The sequence below is a fragment of the Desmodus rotundus genome, chromosome 1, assembly GCF_022682495.2.
Source record: "Desmodus rotundus isolate HL8 chromosome 1, HLdesRot8A.1, whole genome shotgun sequence".
NCBI lineage: Eukaryota > Metazoa > Chordata > Mammalia > Chiroptera > Phyllostomidae > Desmodus > Desmodus rotundus.
Genome location: NC_071387.1, coordinates 109,993,414 through 110,013,076, shown reverse-complemented (window position 1 = coordinate 110,013,076; position 19,663 = coordinate 109,993,414). Strand labels below are relative to the sequence as shown.

The window sequence follows — 19,663 nt, the reverse complement described above, 5'->3', positions numbered from 1 at the left end:
GAGTCAGCCTTAAAAAATCTTTCTGAGTATGGGGACATAGGCCAAATGTTCCTTACAAGTTAGGTACCCTGAAAACCAGACGTCACCCCACCCTTGCCTCTGACCCTTGACAGTTGCTCACCCCTTGAGTGGTGGGAGCAACTCCAAGTCCTTTTATCTTGCCCTGCCTACCTGCCCCAATGCTGCCTGCCCCCTGCAAGGGACAATAGTAATTGGGGTCAAGGACATTGCTGGGAAACCACAGTTTCTGGGACCCCAGCTCTCAGGCTCTGCAGGGTCGGGTGGACAGGGCTTCTGGCCTGCCCAAGTTTTCATCAGGCCACCCGGGGCCACAGGTCCCTGTGGGCCCACAGCCTTGCATTTCTTTATAAAATGAAAAACATGGGGCAAGCTCCATCCCATCTGTGAGGATGTCGAGGTCCCCAGGAGGCAGAGAACTCCAGGCCCAAGGTGAACAGAAAGACCAACTGCCGTGTGAAAAGACCAAGGGGTCTGTGGTTCCTGGTGGGCTGGGAACAAGGTCCTTTCCTGCCCAGGGTATCATGACGCGGGCACCCAAAGGCTAGTTAAGTGAAGGTTTGCAATTAAAAGAGAAGCTAGAAATCAGCCTACAACCTGGAGGCAGATCCTCAGCCCTCCTGAGTTCAGTTTCCTCGCTGGCAACAGGGGGGCTTGGAAGGATTAAATTGCACAATTTGAATGAAGTGCTTGTCCGGGTCTGGCACGTATTATGTGCTCAATAAATTGTAGCAATTATCATTAGCTATTAAATGGGGGGTGAATAGATTTACAAGGGAGAGGGGTTCTCCCTTTTCTCCTTTAAGATGAGGTTTGTGTTGCTGGCATCAGTGTCATGCTTGTTCATCAGTCCAGTGGAACCAAAGCAGAGGTGGCACTGGGCACTGACTGGGTGGGCCTGCCTGGCCCAGCTGGACCTGTCGTCCAGAAATGCCGAGTTGTCTTCTTGCAGTTTTAGCAGGGCAACCACACTGTGGCAAGAAACTGGAAGAATGCTTCACACGTCCAGCCCAGGAGGAAATGGAAGTGTTGATCAACATGTCTATCAGCTTAGAACTTTTCTCTGGAACCCACATGGCGATGGACCTAGCACCACCTCTCAGACCAAAACCAACTCAGAATAAATGCTGTTGCCTTTGAGCTTTCTGACCAGAGGTTGCAACTGGCAGCCCACAGGCCAACTGGAACCCAGAGATGTGTTATCTTTGGCCTGCAGAACATTTAAAATTGTAATAATAAATTCGATTTGGTTGCCAACATTTTTAAATCAGGAAATCTCATTTTGAAAAAAATCCAGATTTTTGGATTCTCTTAAAAATAATCAGATGATCAAGCCATTTGGCAGCATTGGGCCTGCGTTCTCACAGGGCAACATCTGGTTGGAGCAGAGTGGTGGATGATAGAATACTTGTCAGGGAAGGCCAGCTGCTGCAATGAGCAGCCCCCGCTTTCAATGGCTTACCACAGTACAATTTTATTTCCTGCTCATATCACAGTCCAAGAAAGTGGCGTGGTGGGGTGCAGGGTTGTCTAAAAATTATTTAGGAACTCAGGTACCTTCCATTTTAGGGCTCTGACATCTTCTATGATTTGATTTTTTTTTTTTTTTTTTTTTGGCATTGAGCTGGAGGATGGTGAAGGAGATTGTAAGGAAAATAGACAAGCTTTTAACTGCATCATCTAGGAAATGTCCCACGTTGGTGAGAATCAGTCATGAGATCCAACAGGGACCTAAGAGGGCTGTGAAATGTGATGCCTGGCTCAGGGACCAGGAGGAAGAGAACATAGAGGCATAAAAGCACCAGCATCTCTATTTCAAGTGAGTGCCGTACATGCTTCCTCTACTTGGTCATGGAAGTTCTATTCTTCCCATTGCTCTTCCTCTTCCCTCCTGAGCACAACGACTTGGCTCAGGGGAAACCACCAGTCATTGGCTCAAGAATAGTCATATGATACAATCCCAACCAATGAGACAAGATGAATTTGGATGTGATGTCTGGAACTGCAGCAGCCATTTTGGGACCAGACTTGGCTGCAGCCAACACAGCGATGGCAGAGAAGAGAGATGGAAGGAACCCGTGTCTCTGGTGGCCTGGTGGAGTTGCTCCAACCACCAGTCCAGAAACCCACCCTACCTCTATACTTCATGATAAATGCATAATAAATTCCCTTCCTAGGTAAGCCAGTCTGAGCCAGGGAAGTTCCTGTTCCTTGTAGAATAAAGTATCCAAACTGACAAGAGAGCAGTCCCTGCCTTGCTGGAGCCACTGACCACCTGCCTGGCCATGCAGGTATTTCACTTTGGACCTCTTGAGTTAAAATTCTTTCTTCCTCCAATGCAGAGCTGAGGTCAAATGGGCCAGCCCTGGCCTTCGTGGTCTGGAAGAGAAATTACCCCGTGTCTACCACCTGAGGGTGCAATTTGCAAGTATCTGTGCTTCCTAGGACATGTGGCCTGTGCAGGGTCTCTATCTCCACTTGCATCTTGGGGGCACAGCAATCTGTGTGTGACGCTGACTGCAAGATGAACAGGTGTGAATTTGAGCCTGGGCTCCACGACTCCTGAGTGTGTGAGCTTAGGCAAGCCAGGTAACGTCCATGAGCTTCAGTTTCCTCAGCTGAACACGAAGCTCACACTGGGATCCTTGCTGTGATGGTTGCCAGAAGGTTCAATGACTCGATGTGTAAAGGCTTTTTCTTGAGGCTCAGCGCTCAGGAAGTTCACAGGAGATGTTGGCTGGTGTTGTGGTCACTGACCAGCAGTGACCACTCAGCTGAGACCGCTGAGTGATCAGATGGTGGAGGGTTTGCTGCCAACTGCTAGGTCATTAGGGGAGACCCAGCCCTAAAACACGAGGCCCACATGGTAGAACAAGTTTGATTTCAGAGCCTGAACAGAGGAGGCATTTAGATAGCTCGGAATAGCCTAGTGGAAATGTATTCCCTTTTCCCTTTTCTTATACTCCTCCTGATCTTGTGAAGGAGAAAGTCCCCGTAGGAGCTGCTCCATGTTTAATACCTTCCGGACACTTACTACGCCCTGTTAAGAGAGGGAGCCCAGCTTCTAATGTAGAACACATCATCGGCGGCAATATTGAGACGGCATATACGAACACTGTTTTGTGTGTTGCGTTTTTAAATAATCACCACCTATGTATGGCAGATGGTGCTCTTTTTCCATTTGTGGAAGTGAAACTTTTCTTTTGAAATAAAATTGTTCAGGTAATAAAGGTAAGTGGAGTTAAATCAAAGTGTAAGTGGACTATGATGCTGGAGGCAGTAGTGTGGCAGGAGTTGGGGTGCGAAGGGCGCTAGCCTGGGCGCTCACCAGAGGGAACCCAGGGGCTGTGGGGGCCGGTGGGGGCAGGGCCTTCCTGGCTGCTCCGAGGCTGGTGGTCATTCATAGCAGGAGTGATGGGGTAACGGGTGAGGGGACCAGGTGAAGGGAAGGTAGACAGGTTGGAGATACACGGGGATGGGACAGAGAGCCTGAGAAAGAGAAGAGGCTGTGGCTGGGACAAGTGAGGAGCTGGTCCCACAGGAGAGTCAGCCTGGCTGTGTTGGGACCGAGTCTGGGGGGAGGCCTCAGGCGGCTTCCTACTAAGATGGGCTGTGGTGGAGAAAGAGGGGTGGGCGTGTTGTTTTTAAAGACATTGAGTTGTGTTACTATTGGAGGCCCTTCCCACCAACACCCCCTCTGATACCTTCCGGATGTCCGTGGAAACCGAAATAGCTGTTCAGCTCCTTTCAGTTCCAACAGCCTTGGGAAGCCACGTTCTACAAAGGTCCACGTACACCTGACCCGGGCAGGGCCGGTCCTGGGGGGGCTACGCTTCTCCAACCCGGTGCCGACACCAGTAGGCCTCCGGAACCTGGGGAAACTACCGCCTCTCTCCTTCCTTCCATCATTCCATTCGGAAAACAGAAGTGGTGTTTTTCTTGTCATTTCTGTGCTAGGCTCCACGTGGGTCCAGGTCCGTAAGAGCGGGAAGACGGGAGTTAGACCACCCAGACCCGCTTTTTTAAAACTTTTAATTATAAGATATTTCAGGCCAACCAAATAAACAAACAAACAAACAAACACACACACACTCGTGTGGCTGCCAGCCAGCTTAATTAATACACAAATCAAATCCAGATTCAACGAAGGCCCCTGGTGTGCTCTTTCTCCATCCCAGCCCCTCGTCGGGCACCCGCAGCGGCGCCGTCCTGGGTTGCAGGTTGGCGCTCTCAGCCAGGCTCCCAGGCTTTGATCACCTGTGTGGCCAGAGACGACAAACAGGGCATTGTTGGTGTGGATTGTGTATACGTGGTGTCACGGTGTGTCATCTTACTGTGCCTGCCTTTTTTTAAATCCTCCCCTGAGCATATGTTTATTGATTTAGAGAGAGAGAAAGGGAGAGAAACATCGACTGGTTGCCTCCAGTACCTTCCCACCGGGGACCGAACCCCGCAGATATCTAGGCATGTGCTCTGACTGGGAATTGAACCAACAACTTTTTGGTACAGGGGACATTGCTCCAACCAACCGAGACACCTGGCCAGGGCTATGCCTGCCTTTGTTCCACGCTCTGTGAGTTTTATCCATGTTGAGTGATGTTTATAGTTTACTCATCTGAACCGCTGAACTTAATTCAACCCTGGGAGCACTCTGCAGTTTGCTCTTCCACCCCCTCAGTGCTGCTCTCAACAGCCTAGTGCGCACGCGTGGGAGTTTCCGCATGGCTTACGTCTCAGAGTAGGTTCCTGGGTCTCATCTACCTGGGGTTTTCAGAAACACGGTGGTTGTTAGCCTGGAATGTTCTCTCAAGTTCTCCGAGGTCCCCAACTAGTCCTTGTTGTCTTATACCCAAGTGGCTTTACATGTTCACATGATGTGCCTGGCTCCTGTGGGCATCTGAGCTTTCAGCCTCTGGTCTCTTGGGAGCTAATGTGGGCATGTACACTAGTAAATGCAGTATCTTATGGTGGGTGCTATAAAGGCGGTAAAACCAAGGTGCTGATAGGTGCACAGAGGAAGTAGCAACTAACTCTGACTGAGAGGCTGAGGGAATAATTTAGTAACAGTAAGGTAAGGTTTTGTGGCAGGAGTAGAAGTTTCCAGGAAGATGAGGGTGGAGAAAGGACATTATAGGCAAAGGGAACAGCTTATGCACAGGCACAGAGGACTAAGGGACAAACCGAAGTGCAGGAATAAAATAGGCTGGCGTGCCAAGAGCAAGAGGAAGCGTGGCAGGAGGCGGCACAGCTGGGTCCGGAATGCCACGCTAAAGAGTTGGTGGTGGGCCTCTTGGGAGGGACCAAAGCATGAGAGTGCCACACTCACTGCTGTGTTTGAGAGAGGTCGGGTGACAGAGGAAGGGGATGGAAGAGAGAGATGGAAAGAAAGGGATACTAGTTAGGAGTCTGCTGCAGTAGCCCAGACACCAGACAGCAGAGAAGAAATGGCACCACGGAAGTAACTGTTCGGAGACAGGTTTAGGCAGCGACCAACCGGATGTGCAGGTGAGGGTGGAGGGTGAGTGAAGGACTGGGGCAGGTGCTCCCCCAACTCTGCTCACACTCTAATCCCTGGGGCCTATGAATCTGTTATGTTTCATGGCAAAAGGGACTTTGCAGGTGTAATTAAGGTGATACACTTTTAAATAGGGAGATTAGCCTGGATTATCTAGGCAGACCCAATCTAAATCCATGAAGCCTGAAGGACAGAGAACTTTCTTCAGCTTGCATGAGAAAGGTGCAGTAGAAGGGGAAGCCAGAGAAATTGAAACATGAGCCACAAATGTAGGGCCATGATGTGTAAGGAGTGCAGAGGGGCCTCCAGGAGCCAAAGAACAGAGAACTCAGTCCTGCGAGTGCATGGAATCGAATTTGGCCAATGACCTGAGTAAGCAGATTCTTCCCAGAGTCTACTGATAGCCTAGCCAGCCAATACCTTGAATTTGACCTTGTAAAACCCAGCGTAGAAAAGCCAGCCTAGCCAACCTGGGCTTCTGACCTACACAAACTGTGGCGCTGAGGTTGTTTTAAGCCACTCAGGTTGTGGTGAGATGGTACAGCAGCGCTAGAAAATGCACACAGGGACGAATCCCAGGTTGCTAGCTGGGCTACGGGCAGGCGGCCTCGTGAACCACGGCGGGACCTGGATGGAAGGCCAGACTTTCATGTTCCATGTCAGACTCCTTGGGTGGTGGTTATCTATGGCTGCAGGACAGTATCACCACAAACTTGGCAGTTATGTTACAAAAGCATTTATTACATTACATTACATTTATTATCTGCTAGTCTTTTAGGCTGGAGTCCAGGCATAGGCTAGCTGGGTCCTACGCAAGGCTGCAGTTAAGGTGCTGGCTGGGTTCACCTTGGTGCACTCAGCCAGTGTCTTTGTTGGCTTGAGCTGCTGCCACAAAAACACCACAGACTGGGCAGCTTAAACACCAGGCATTCACTTCTTGCAGTTCTGGAGGCTAGGAAGTCTAACATTGAGGTGGCAGAAGATCCAGCACCTGGAGAGCGCCCTCTTCTGGCTTGCAGATGGCCGCCTTCTCACTGTGTGTTCACATCGTGGAGGGAGAGAGCTCTCTTGTCTTTTCCTCTTTGTATAAGGCATTAATTCTACCATGAAGGCCCCCCAGTGACCTCATCTACCCCTAGTCACCTCCCAAAGGCCTCACCTCCAATTACATCTGGGATTAGGGCTTCAACATTTGAATTTTGGGGGGACACAAGCGTTCAGTCCATAACTACCAAGGAAGGACTTGCTTTCAAGCTCACATAGCTGTCGACAGAATTCAGTTCCTTGTGGCCTTTCAGACTGAGGGCTTCAGTTTTCTGCTGGCTGTTGACCAGAAGATGCCCTCTGCTTCTTGTCGACATGCGCCCCCAACATGGCCACTTATCTCACCAAACCAGTACGAGACAGACAGTCTGCTAGCAAGATGGGTGTTGCCATCTTATGTAACAGACAAGTGACATCATGCCACCTTTGCTGTACTCTCTCGGTTAGAAGCAGGTCACAGTCCCACTCACACGTAAGAGGAGAGAATTGCACAAGGGCGTGACTATCCAAGGCAGGGATGATGGCTATCTTAGAGTCCATCTGCCAATACTCCTCAAAGGAAGATGTGGGTTTCTTATCGGGTGGTGTTTCAAGAGTTGTTAGCAGATTGTTCATCCAGCCAGGCCTTGGGTTCAGAGGTTCTTTTTTACCGACAGTCAGTAAAAATCAGCTCCACTCACCTGAGTTCGAAGGACAGGGAGGGGGGCGAAGGGAACAGTCTCGGGGAAAAGTTTGTCTTGCGCAAGCCTAGTGATTTGCTAAGCAAAACTCCAGTTGATGTTTCGCAAACGACATCTGCTGCTTCCAGAGGCCTGCCACAATATTTTGTTTTAAGTGTTGCTCATGCCTGAAATGCGCTTCTGGTTTTGAAATGTGGTTCCCAGGCTCACGCTTGACAACAAACCACTCTCCCTCTTTAACGGGCCCATTTTTTAATTCTTTAATGCAGGCTTTCTAAGTGCATGACGTCAGCCCGAGTGGAGATGTGCCCTGGCAGTGGCCTGGAGGTCTCTGCTCAGACAGGGTCAGTTTGGACGACGAGAGCCAGCTTCTCTGCTGCGGACGTGGCAGCTGGCCTGTGCAGCGCCCGCTCCGTGCTCGTGCCTGTGCCCCGTAGCCCTGACACCGGCCCACTCTTTACAGTTTCTCTTTTTTCTGTTAACTTCTTTTTTTCTTTGCTGCAAAACTAATAAATCCAAAAGTAACATAGATTCTCTTTCCGACGTCATGCTATTAGGGAAAAATGAGTAATTTTCTGTGCAATCCCTCTCCACCTCTTGCCCCACCTGTCAACAGCATGAGGTGGAACATTCTGCCTGGGGTGTGGACTCTCTTTACATGCTGAGGAACCAGTGATTGCAGCCATATGTGTATTGATAAATACGCTCATTTACTGTTACAGAAACAGGATGTCAACTGAAGTTACTGGGATTTGAGATGAGTAAGTTCTAGAGATCTGCTGGAAAACGTGGTACCTAAAGGTAACAACACCGTACTATGTGCCTACAGATTTGTTAGAGGGTAGATGTCGTGGTAAGTGTTCTCATTTCAAATGCAAAAAAATGCAGACACAAGCAGGAAACTTGGAGGTGATGAGTGCGCCCATTGCTGTGACTGCGGTCACGGCATCCCAGGTGTGCGCACACAGCCAGGCTCACTGAATTGCACACGTGGACTGTATGCCGTTCTTTTGTTACATCAATTAGAACTCGATGAAGCAGTAGCCCAACCCCCTCAAACCCCAGGACATCAACCTTTCTCAGTGAATTGTATCTCATGATCACCCTTTTGGATCAATGTATCAGTCATTCTTTTAAATGGCTGCCCATGCTGCTATGGGGTGAATGTTCAGCATTGACAACCTGGTAGGTGAATGTTTACAACGTTACAGTCAGAAGAACTCCACGAGAGGGGAAGCGAGTGAATGTGTTATTCCAATTTTAGAATGGGAGAAACTGAGGCACGGAGAGGTTCAGTGGTGGGTCTAGGGCTCCCACCGGGTCCTGCTAGGTATGGGGCAGAGCAAGTCCTTCTAGTATTGCTCTTGCTTCCTGCCCCCACAAGTGGCGCTGTTGAAACTTGATCCTGTGCAGCCTCTGTTGACAAACAGCCCCCTTCCTGGCTATTATGAGGATTTTGGATGGCCCTCTTTGGTTTCAAAAGTCCAGTTAAACCTTTTCTTATCAGTGACCATTGTGATCTATCCTTCCAGGCATCCCTAACTTCGAATAGCAGGGAGATGGGCTGGGAGAGTTTAATTTCTTCTTTCCCAGAAAGCCTTGGCTCCTTATGCAAATCCACTTTCTCCTCAGTGGTCATGTTTGCACAGCGAGGTCTCCGAGGGTCCCTCTAGGCTCAGTTATACCTGCGTTTCCTCCCAATCCCAGCCTCAGGGGCCTTCGTATCTTCCCTTTACATATGTAAGGGAGACCAGGGACTGACTCTTCACTGAACATAGACTGCTGACTTCAAGGTGACTTTCAGACATGAAATTCATACAAAAGTTATAGAAAGCCAAACACAGCTTTACATATTCATGAACACAAGTGGCTTAGATCAACAGAAAACAACGTCTTGCTCCTTCAGGTGCTGATGTTGCTCAGGTTGCTCAAACGTCTTGCCTTACATGGTCGGCCTTACCCACTTAAGTGTCTACAGGCCCCAGATTCAGGGTTTCCTCACTAGTTTCTGATTCTGCAGCCTGTGCCAAATTGCTTCTACAGCTCTGTGGCACCCTTAGCTTTCAACTGGAGGTGACAGTTTTGAGATTTGTGTGTAATCTTCCAGGCTTAAAAACGAAACAAGTGAAAGAGCAAGCAGGTCTCCACACATGAATATATACCCTTAAATATTTTGTGAAATTTTGGGAGTCATAAATGGTACGTACAATATAAACTAGTTTTTTCTTTTTCTTTTTCTGTCAATGTAAGCTATGTTTTTTATTTTTCTTTCTTTTTCTTTCTTCATTCCTTCCTCCCTCCCTCTTTTCTCTTCCCTCCCTCCCTCCCTCCCTTCCTCCCTTCCTTCCTTCCTTCCTTCTTTCCACTATTACAGATGTCCCCATCACCCCACTTTGTAAAATGCCGTTTTCTAAAGTCCATTCTTCACCTGGGGCAGAGAGTGGGTGCTCTGTCTAGGGTGGCATGGGGTGGGAGCTTTGGTGGGTGTGGATGACAACTGGCTTCTTCCTAGGATAATGTCACAGGGGAGTGCTGCTTCACTGTGGGGAGGACAGGAAAATCTGTGTGGAAGTGCTTCCAAGATACTGGCCTACCTGTAGGGGGCAGTGTGGTCCTTCTAATAGTTTATTATTACTATTTTTAATGGGGTGGAAGGAATATTAATGTTCTTAAAAAAGAAATGAGTGGATGCCCCAGTAGAGAGAAGAGAACACTCAATTATTTGTCTTAATCCTGCATAGTTCTGATTTACCTGCTTCCTAACAGGTTATCTTTGTGTTTGTGGGCTTTGGAGGTTAGTCTGGAAAAAAAAATTATGCATGCAATAGAGTTATCTTGTAGAAAATCCAAACAGTGTGAAAGTTTACAGGGTAAGACTTGAAGGAATCCTTTCAACAGCTCTCCCACGCTCAGACCCCTCCGTAGAGGCAACAACTCTTACTCTGGTATGGATCCTTCTCTGGCCACTCAGAGAGGGCAGGGAGCAGCCGCACCAGCATTGCCCAGACCAAAGTTAGAAACGCAGAGTCCTGGACTCCACCTCAGACCAACAGGGTCAGAGCCTGCATGTGGATGCCATCTGCAGTTGAAGTGTGAGGACTGGCATTCTCTCTGTTTAATGTGTTAACTTACATATTTGTATAGATGCAAACACATGTGCTCCTGGGGTTGGAATGAGGCTGTAGATTATGGCTCTCTTTGGAAGAGTGGTTTCAGTGTGGTCAGGACTGGTCACAGCAGTAGCAGTGACACCTGGCATGCAAATGTCAGACGCCAGCTCAGAATTGCTGAATGCAGAGGCAAGGGAGGTGGGCCCAGTGGTCAGTGTTTTAACAAGCCCTCCAAGGTGCTGATGAATCTCAAGTGCGAGAACTACTGCTGAAGAGTCTGAGCTCTTACCTGCTGGCGGGTCCTGCTGGGCTCCCGCCCCACTCTCTATCAGACAGAGCCTGCCCTGATCTGGCTGGTTCACCGAGGTACCCCTACATCCAGCTCCACTAGGCATACACCATGAGCTTCATTAATGCTTCCTTCAATTAGGTATCTTTGGCTGATACAGGTTTCCCCACTTTAGGTCAGGCTGGTTTTCAGACTATACAACATACCAGCTTCTGGAGGGTGATTGAGGTCATGGCATAATCTCTATAAGCTCCTTCATTCGAGCAGGCCCGTGTGCATCCTTTCGTGGTGCCAAGGAAACAGGTGCTACATGATCGTACCTCCATTTACTCAGGCCTGTCTCTTTGGCAGCCGCGCCACCAACACCTATGCTGGCCGGAGACCCATTTTACAGAGGGGCAAAAGGAAGCCCAGAGAGAGGGTTCAGTTTTCATGTCAGAGCTGCTCCAAGCCTGGGCAGGATATCCTCTCTCTGATGCATGGCCTACAATAGATTTCCTTTTAAAAAATTGCAACCCAGACGCCAGCTGACTTTGGGTATGGGCTCAGTGTCAAGCAACGGCAGTTCTCTCTTTAGAGGATCAGAGTGGACTTCACTGTGCAGAACAGTGCTTAGTTGCTCTTGAGCCAAGTACCATCAGCTGTAGGTGTCTTGCCCGAAGGATGTTAGGCCTTCGCGTGGGTCGCGTTTCCAGGGTACCTCTGGGGAACTGGTTCGTGAACCCCGTCTACCGGAGCCCTCCATCTTCTGTAGAGGACAAAGCGCCAAGAGACGGAGAGTGGGGAAAGGTCGGCTGGCCAAGTTTGCGGTGCTGTGCCTGGGAAGGGATAACCGGACTGCAAGGGCGGGAAGATTGAACACCGGCTGAGTGAAAACAATCGGTCCGGTTAGGACCGAGGGGTAGGGTACTAAAGAGCACCGTGAGAAGTGGTCCAAACCTTTAAAAAAGCCTGCCCCCACGGAGGAAGACTACTACCGAGGCACGGACGGGGTTCGAACCCGTGATCTTCGGTTTACGAGACCGACGCCTTACCACTTGGCCACCGCGCCTGCGTTAGAATGGCGGCTCTGCTAGTGCCTATACTGGCTTCGCTCTCCTGCGCTCGCCCCGCGGGCACGAGCGTGAGCGCGAGCACGGACGCGAGCACGCCCGCCCTGCTCTCGCGGCCCTCACCGCTCCACCCCCTCACTGCAGCCGGCGGAAAAAGGCTACACTCCAGCTAGCGCTTGCCAAGCGTTCCTCGCCGACTCCGGACGTCCCGCGGAGCTCGGACCCTTCGGCCCCGCACACCTTGGGGCGGTGTCTCCAGAGTCCCCTTGGCCTCGTCTGGGGGCGTTTCTGGAACTCGGGAGCTGGCGGGACACTGGCCCGAGTCATAGAACTCTGGGTTCGAAACCCAGTTGCACCACAGTCTCCGCGACTTCGGATTACGGGCCTCGGAGCCTCAGTTTCCCCGCAAGGGCGAGGCACCCGGGAGGCTGAGGTAGGGTAGGGGGGCAGTTCTCCTTAATACGACCCAGGGCGGTCCACGGCTGCTCTGCACCCGGCAGGAGCTCTGCAATGGTTGTTGAATGAAACTACAATTTTCTGAAATTAAGAGCCCTAGCTCCTTTCCCCCCAGATTGCTGGTGTAGCCCAGGATGGGTGCTGGATCCGGTACCAGCCTCACCTGGAGGCTTGTTAGAAACGCGGTTTCTCCCGCTCACCCAGACCTGCTGGTGGAGCCCAGCAGTCTGGGTTTTAACAAGTACTCCAGGTGAGGCTGGTGCGCGGGAGAGGCTGAGTGCCACTGCTCCAGATAATGGATACGCACATTTCAATTTATATATTCAAACACACCCTTTTATTTTTAGCCAAATGGGGTGACTTTACAGTTCTCTACACTTTGATTTTTTCATGAATTACTGTGTGATGTGTTTATAATGGCTTGTAGTACATAATACAACATGATGACAATAAATAATAGCATTTTATTTTATTTATTAAACAATTAAATTCTATTCGTTAATGTAAATAGTACAATATTGTATAGTAAATTATAGCGGCACATACTATAATATGGTATTATGCATGGATGCATTACCTTTATTCTCTTTAGTAGCTGCATGGTTTTCTATTGAGTAGCTGTATCACGATTTCAGCAGTTCCCAGGAGTTAGGCCTTGGGTTGTCTGCAGCTTTTTTGCTGCACAGAACATTCTGCTATATGTGTCTTTGCCGCCTGGCACTAGTGATGCTTGTAGGGCATATGGAGACACGTTAAGAATGTCCGCAACCCACCAGGCAGATGTGTGGGCAAATAGGAAACTTAAAGATACCAGGAATTTGTGTTCATTGAGTTGCTTTCCATGTCAGTGTTTGGGCAGGTGAGTGGAAAAGGCCCTGACATTCACCCTCAGACAGGAGCCTTGAGACACTGCACCTGGAGTACTTGAGATCTACACATATGCGCAAACCTCACTCCAGCTCCCTAATTAAAAAAAAAATTGAATAACATTTTCAGAATTAAAATATTCACTACTCAGTAGTGCTTCTGACTAGTTGATAAAGTTGGTTCCATTGTCCACCTCTGCTTCTGCTATTCATTGGGTTGTTGAAATTATTGTGCAGAAGTGACAGGGGCTTATAAAAAGTGAAAAGAAATTAGCAAATGAGAGAGCATCACATATGAGCTAAGCTTGGAACTAATTGGCAGGTGGAATGGGAATCAGAGTCTAACAGGTGATTTTTTCAGCTCTGTCTTCTGAGGGAGTGGAGGGAATTCAATGATGAAGGGCATTTGCACCTTGGTGGCAGGTGGAATCCCAACGTTTTCCAGGATCTGGGGGGCCCTGAGAGAGGCTGATCGTCCAACCTTCTGTGAGCCCTAAAGTAGAGAGTACAGGTGCTGGGTGCTCTGACCCTATTTTACAGGGTAAGGAGGCCTGAGAGGCCACAGATCTTGGATACCAGGATGGAGGATCTGCTTGTCCTGGCTCCATGTCTTGGAGTGATGCTTGCACCAGCTAGGTCCTTAAAAAGTACTGTGGAAGGAATTAACGTGTGGGACTCCTTTCGCCCTGGTCCTCCAGGTGGTTCTGGGGAACCTCTTTAGCCTGTGACCTTCAAACACTGTGCCACAGCAGTCCTGGCTTTGAATGTCCTATAAGCCCTTCCTTCCGTGATCAAGCAGCAACTTTGAACTTCTTGCTGATAAGATGCCCATTGCTCATGCTTATGGAAAGAAACGTTTCCTGAGCCCTTACAGAGTCCCTGTGGCAGGTGGGATCTGACTGCACACAAATAATTGACCCCATCCCGGGCCTCCCAAATGCTCAGGTGAGAAACCAGGGTTGGGTGAAGCAGATGGTGCTTTGAGGAGTCTGGGAAGGTGACATTTTAAGTGAGAAAGTGTCAAAACTAACCTCATGACAAAGCCAGGTAACACGATAGAATACTTTTGATCTTTTTGTTTCATCTGTGTAAGTAAGTTGACTAGCTCTGGATAATTTATAAGCATCCACATTTCTTTTGTGTTGAAACTTTGTCACTTTTTTCCATTTTAGAAAAGCATATTTGTTTTAAATCTTTATTTACTTCACCTCTTTGTTTCTTTGTGCCTGTCCCCAAAGCAGGAATTCCTAACCTGCACTCAAGACCAGGAAATTGGGCAATTCCCCAAGAGTATGTAACATGGGAAATGGATGTGTGTGTTTTCTGGGAAACAGATGTCACAATTTTGATCAGGTTTTCAAAAAGGCCTCTTGAGGTTTTCAGCATTTTTATTTCCTTGCTTTTCTTTCTATGGCTCCTGACTCACTCAAACCCCACTGAGATGCAGTGCCTTGGTTGTTTAGCCACAACTGAGGTTGCGAAAAAAAATGTCTCCAAGACACTCTCCCTCAGATGTCTCCAGTGCAGCAACCCTCCATCCCTCACCCCAAGCAAGGAGAGCATCCATTTTAACAGCACCTTCCAGTCTGTGAGGGGCTTTCACCTGTGGTATCTCAATGGCGCCCCAGTTGTGGCCTCATAGTGCTTCTCAAACCTTCAGGTCTCCTGATGCTGCAGGCTGGCCTGGAAGGTCTGGGATGCGCCCCAGGTTCTGCCTTTCTAACAACCTCCCAGGTCTTGCTGACTCCGATGCTGCTGCTGCTGCTTCCCGCCCTCCCTTTGAGAACCATTGCTCTAGGCAGGGGTGTCAAACTCATTTTCACCGGGGCCACATCAGCCTTGCGGTTGCCTTCAAAGGGCCGAGTGTAACTTTAGGACTGTATAAGTGTAACTACTCCTTAACTAGAGGCAAGGAGCTCGGCGCTGCCACCGGGTAGAAAGAAGGTGGAGGGCCGGATTCAGCCCGTGGGCCTTGTGTTTGCCGCCTGTGCTCTACAGTGTTCTTGGAGAAATTCATTTGTGGTCTTGGATATTTAGGTCACTTGGGGTAATGACTGTAGGTTGTTTACTAATTACCCAAATCAAGAGTTTACTTCAGGGAAGCTCGCTTAGCTACTCACAGTAGCCAGTGCACTGTTCGTGATGGCAGTTCAGAATCCAGGGCTACAGCCAGAGAACACAACCCCCTTTCATCGCTTGATGTGATCAAGCCAGTGATTTAGAGCAGGCTGGGCGCTTCAGATGCTGGTGGGGCCACTGTCAGCCAGAGCAGGGGTGGGACACAGGGGGAGGGGGGGGGCAGGTGAAGTGGCACCATTGTACACTCCACCAGAGATCTATGAGTTCAGTGCTTCACATTTCTCACCCTGTCTTTTCACTTTTAGGTCTTCTAGTGAGGATGTGGCAGTATCTCTAATTTGCATTTCTCTGATGACTCATGATGTTTTAAGTACCTTTTCATATCCTCGGGAGCCATTTGTTGCATCTTTTGTGAAGTGTCTGCTTGAATCTTTGGTGCATTTTTATAACCTGTTTGCGTTCCTATTACTGATCATCAGAGTTTGTTGTCTATTCTGGACACAAGTCTTTTGTCAGGTGTATTGTGAATATTTTCTCCTTCTTCGTGGCTTGCTTGTTCATGTTCTTAATGGTGTCTTCCGAAGTGCTGAAGCATGAAGTTTTGATGAAGTCCACATTATCGGTGTGTGTCTTTTATGCTTCATGCTTTTTTGTGTCCTTTTTAAGCCAATTCTGTCTACCTAGGTCATGAAGGTTATCTTCTAGAATTTTTATCATTTTAGCTTTTATGTTTAGATCTATGATCCGTTTTGAATTAATTTTGGTGTGTGGTGTGAGGTAGGGGTTACTGTTAATTTTTTCCCATGTGGATATCCAACACCATTTGTTGAAATGATTGTCCTCTCCTCATAGGATTGCTGTGGTACCTTTGTTAAAATTCAGTTGACTGTGTATGTGTGGTCTGTTCCTGGAGTTTGTGTTGGTTTCCACTGATGCGTTTTTCTAATTGATCTTTCTGCCAATTACCAGACAGTCTTGATTATTATATTTTATTGGGATTACTGAAATCAAGTATTGTAAATCCTCCAACTCTGCTCTTCTTTTACAAAATTGTTTTGCCTGTTTTAGTTGCTGTCTTAAGTCTACCGAGTCCTCCTATCCGTGAACATTTCAGTTGTTTGTTGCTGATGCCAATGGGTCTTGGATTATAAATTCATTTCTTTGGCATTTCATTATGTGAGTTTCCTGTGTCTTCAGTGGGAGAGTAGCTGGAACGTTCGTGGTGACTGTGCTGTCCCCCGGTGGCACTGCATCCAAGCACGGACCCCTGCCCTGTGCCAGGATCGTGCGGGGCCCTGCAGGACGCCCCGTGATGAGGAGTGCAGCGGGACATGTAGCCTGTGTAGCTGTTGTGAGAAAAGTCAGAAGCAACAAAGTTCTCCCAGCTAAGACGGAGAGGCGGTGATTGGCTCAGCACTCTCAACAGATCGGGCCAACCACACACAATATGTAAAGATGAAAAGTAAAGTTTTCTGCAGAAAAACGACCGTTGTACAGAATGTCCTGGTATCGCCTCAGCAACTCAGTCTCAGAAACTTTAACCATCAAAAGTATGCTTTAATGGGTCCATTCTGGAACCAGAATAAGATCAAGTTGGCAGCTATGAATAATAGAAAGTTTTGTTCTTTCTTTTTTCCCTTTTGTTTTTTCAGATAAACTCTAAAAAGGTAAGTCAGATCCGAATTGCCATGCAGAGTTGACAGTGCTTTTATGTATATAAAAAGCAGTAGACAGAGAATAAAACTGCTCTTTCTCTTATTATTCGTTTTGCATTCAGCAGGGGATTCCTAATCTTCCAGTTCTCACTTCCCTCCTGCTCCTCCCACCTCTTCAAAGTGACCACCATTATGAGTTTATTTTGGATTTTTCCATGTCTTTTTCTTTGCTTTTGTGTTGATACATGTTTATACAAAGAAAATTTAGTGTTTTGGGTGGAATTTTTCTTCTCACAAATGGTATCATACTGTACATACTTTTTGACACTTTAAAAAAAAAACTCTTCAAAGCATCAGAGGTCCCTGTCGTTACCTGTTCCTTTTAACTGATGTGTTTTAGTCTGCTTGGTGACTATATAGCAGAGTTTTTAATAAATCCCCTATTGCTGGTCACCTAAGTTGTTTCTGATTTTTCTTCCTTACTAACGCAGCTGCTCTTGCATCTTTGCACTTGACTCCCTCTGCACATGCGGGAGGGTTCGTTAGCCCACACACTGGCGTCACTGCTTTCCTAAGATAACTTTTCTTTTTAGCAGCCTTCAGCAAACAGTTCTGCAAATACCTGCTTGCTGGTGATTGAACCAGCCATCGGTGCCACCGGGCCACGGGCGTGATACTTGCATCCTTTGGGTCCCTCCTTTTAAACTCTGTGTGGAGTTGGCTGGGGAGAGGCAGGACAGTCGCCACCCGCTTTGCGCGGCAGCATGGCTCAGGTCTGCCAGAGCGGTGGAGACACGTGCCATGGGTGTGAGTGTATTGGTATCAAACAGAGCAGAGTCCTGGGTTCCTTGCAGTGTTCGGAGCTTGTAAGAAACGACGTGTGAATGTCTCCATTGGTTCCTTCACATACGCTACCACTTTCTATAAAGTAGTACCAGCAGCTCACACACGGATGATCCATGGTATGTGTTTCTCAACACAGCACAGAATCGTTTCTTTTCCTGGAGATTTATTAGTATTATATGATATTTCAAAAACTCAAATCTTCACTCATATTGACCAGAAAGTCATTCTGATAGACCAATAGGGAAGGTAGGTAGAGAGACACCTTTTTGGAGGCCTTCTATTTTAAGATCACTGTTTCGTAAATGATACTTGACCTAATGGGTTGCACATGTTTTTAACCGGTACAATGTTTCGATGAGTTAACGCCTTGCTATCGGGTCGTCTTCCACAGACATTCCCTCCGCCCTTTTAATATCTAGGAGTTGAAGCAGCACATACGTAGTTAAACAAATACACATAGTTAAACAGTTAACTATACATAGTGAAATATACATAGTTAAAGAAATAAAGAAATATGAAGTTGAAAGGGACCATTGAATGTCACTTCCCATCATCAGACGCCAGTGATCATATTGCCAGCGTTTGGCGTGGGCGGCGATTAGTCGCGGGTCTGTTCTCGGCAAAGTGAAAAGATAAATGGAGGAAGGAAATGAAAGCAAATGTGATGATAAATTGACTGATGGAGGAGAACACGCCTTTCACGTTTTCCCTTGCAGCTTTGCTTTAGTGCTATTACACCATAAATGTACAGGTAAAACTCAGATGTAAAAATGTCTAACATGAAATACGACTTTTCCTTTCTCCTCATTCTCTTATGGACACATTAGAATTTCTTTCATGGAGACGTGAGTAAGATTTTATCAGAAACATTTTGTTGTTCTGTCTTATTTCACGGTTCTTAAAAAGCTGTCACTGTGTTTCTTCTGCCTCGGTAGCTGCTTGTGGGATGTCAGCGAGGTGCCCTGGAGGCGTGGATGGTTCTCCCGTGTTCACCTCGGTGTGTTTGCCAGTTGTCAGGATGTGTTAGCAAGCACTGTTTAATCCTATGTTATCTTAAAAATAACACAAGGGAAAATATTTAGGGGAAGTATAAACACAACATCCAGACCTCAGTATCTCAGATAAAAGCCACTAGTTCATTGGATCAACACGCCTATAGAAGTCCGGGGTGGCTTCTTTCTTTTGAATGGGTTGTTTTATATGGTGATTTTTTAATGCCCTTATGTAATCCTTCTCTCCTACCCCCACAAAACTAGCATTCTACTCTCTGTCACTATATGTTAGCCTGCATAGTGTAGAATTTTATTGGGTTGACCAAAAACTCTGTTTCGTGTTTTCCATAAAATAAAAGACACACTTTTCATTTTCACCAATAACTTTATTGATTTGGGTATTTCGGTATGTCGGCTATCTCCTGCTATTGGCTTGTAGTGGATAGTGGCCCCGGGAGCTGCTGACCGTCTCCTGATGCGTGAGCCAGCCCAACAGTAAAGGATTATTTGGCCAAAATGTCAATAGTACCAAGAAATTTCACAAACCACTTTTGACACGTTCAAAACGAAATACGACTTTTTCCTTTCTCCTCATTCTCTTATGGACACATTAGAATTTCTTTCATGGAGACAGGGGTAAGATTTTATCAGAAACATTTCAGTCACAGCACCTTCTCCACATACTGCACAAATCTTTTTTTGCATTTTAGTTGTGTTTTTATCTTTCTTGAAATAATAAAGCATAACATGCAGAAAACGTGTACTTTCTTCCATCTTCAATATTAAAATGGCTGCACAAAATTTTGATACATTTAAAAAAAATGCACGCTGATATGACAGCTGTCACAATACAATCTAACAGTGTTTGGGATAAAGTTAAAGACCACTAAGCATGACTGGAAAAAATCATGTGGAAAAAATCAAACAAACGTCTAGGCCAACCCAATATATAAATGGAATCAAACAATGGTTTTTTGGGGGGGCTTCTTTTAAAACTCATCCATATTGTATATGATTGTGTAGCAAGAATTCATCCCTTGTTATTTTTAACTGGTGTGGAC

General features: G+C 47.4%; 1 non-coding gene across 1 annotated transcript; it reads right to left on the bottom strand.

The window, feature by feature from the left end:
• Nucleotides 1-11,635: 11,635 nt before the first annotated feature.
• Nucleotides 11,636-11,707, bottom strand: TRNAT-CGU (transfer RNA threonine (anticodon CGU)). The gene has a single exon. It is a non-coding gene; the product is annotated as a tRNA-Thr (tRNA).
• Between the last annotated feature and the right edge of the window lie 7,956 nt (nucleotides 11,708-19,663).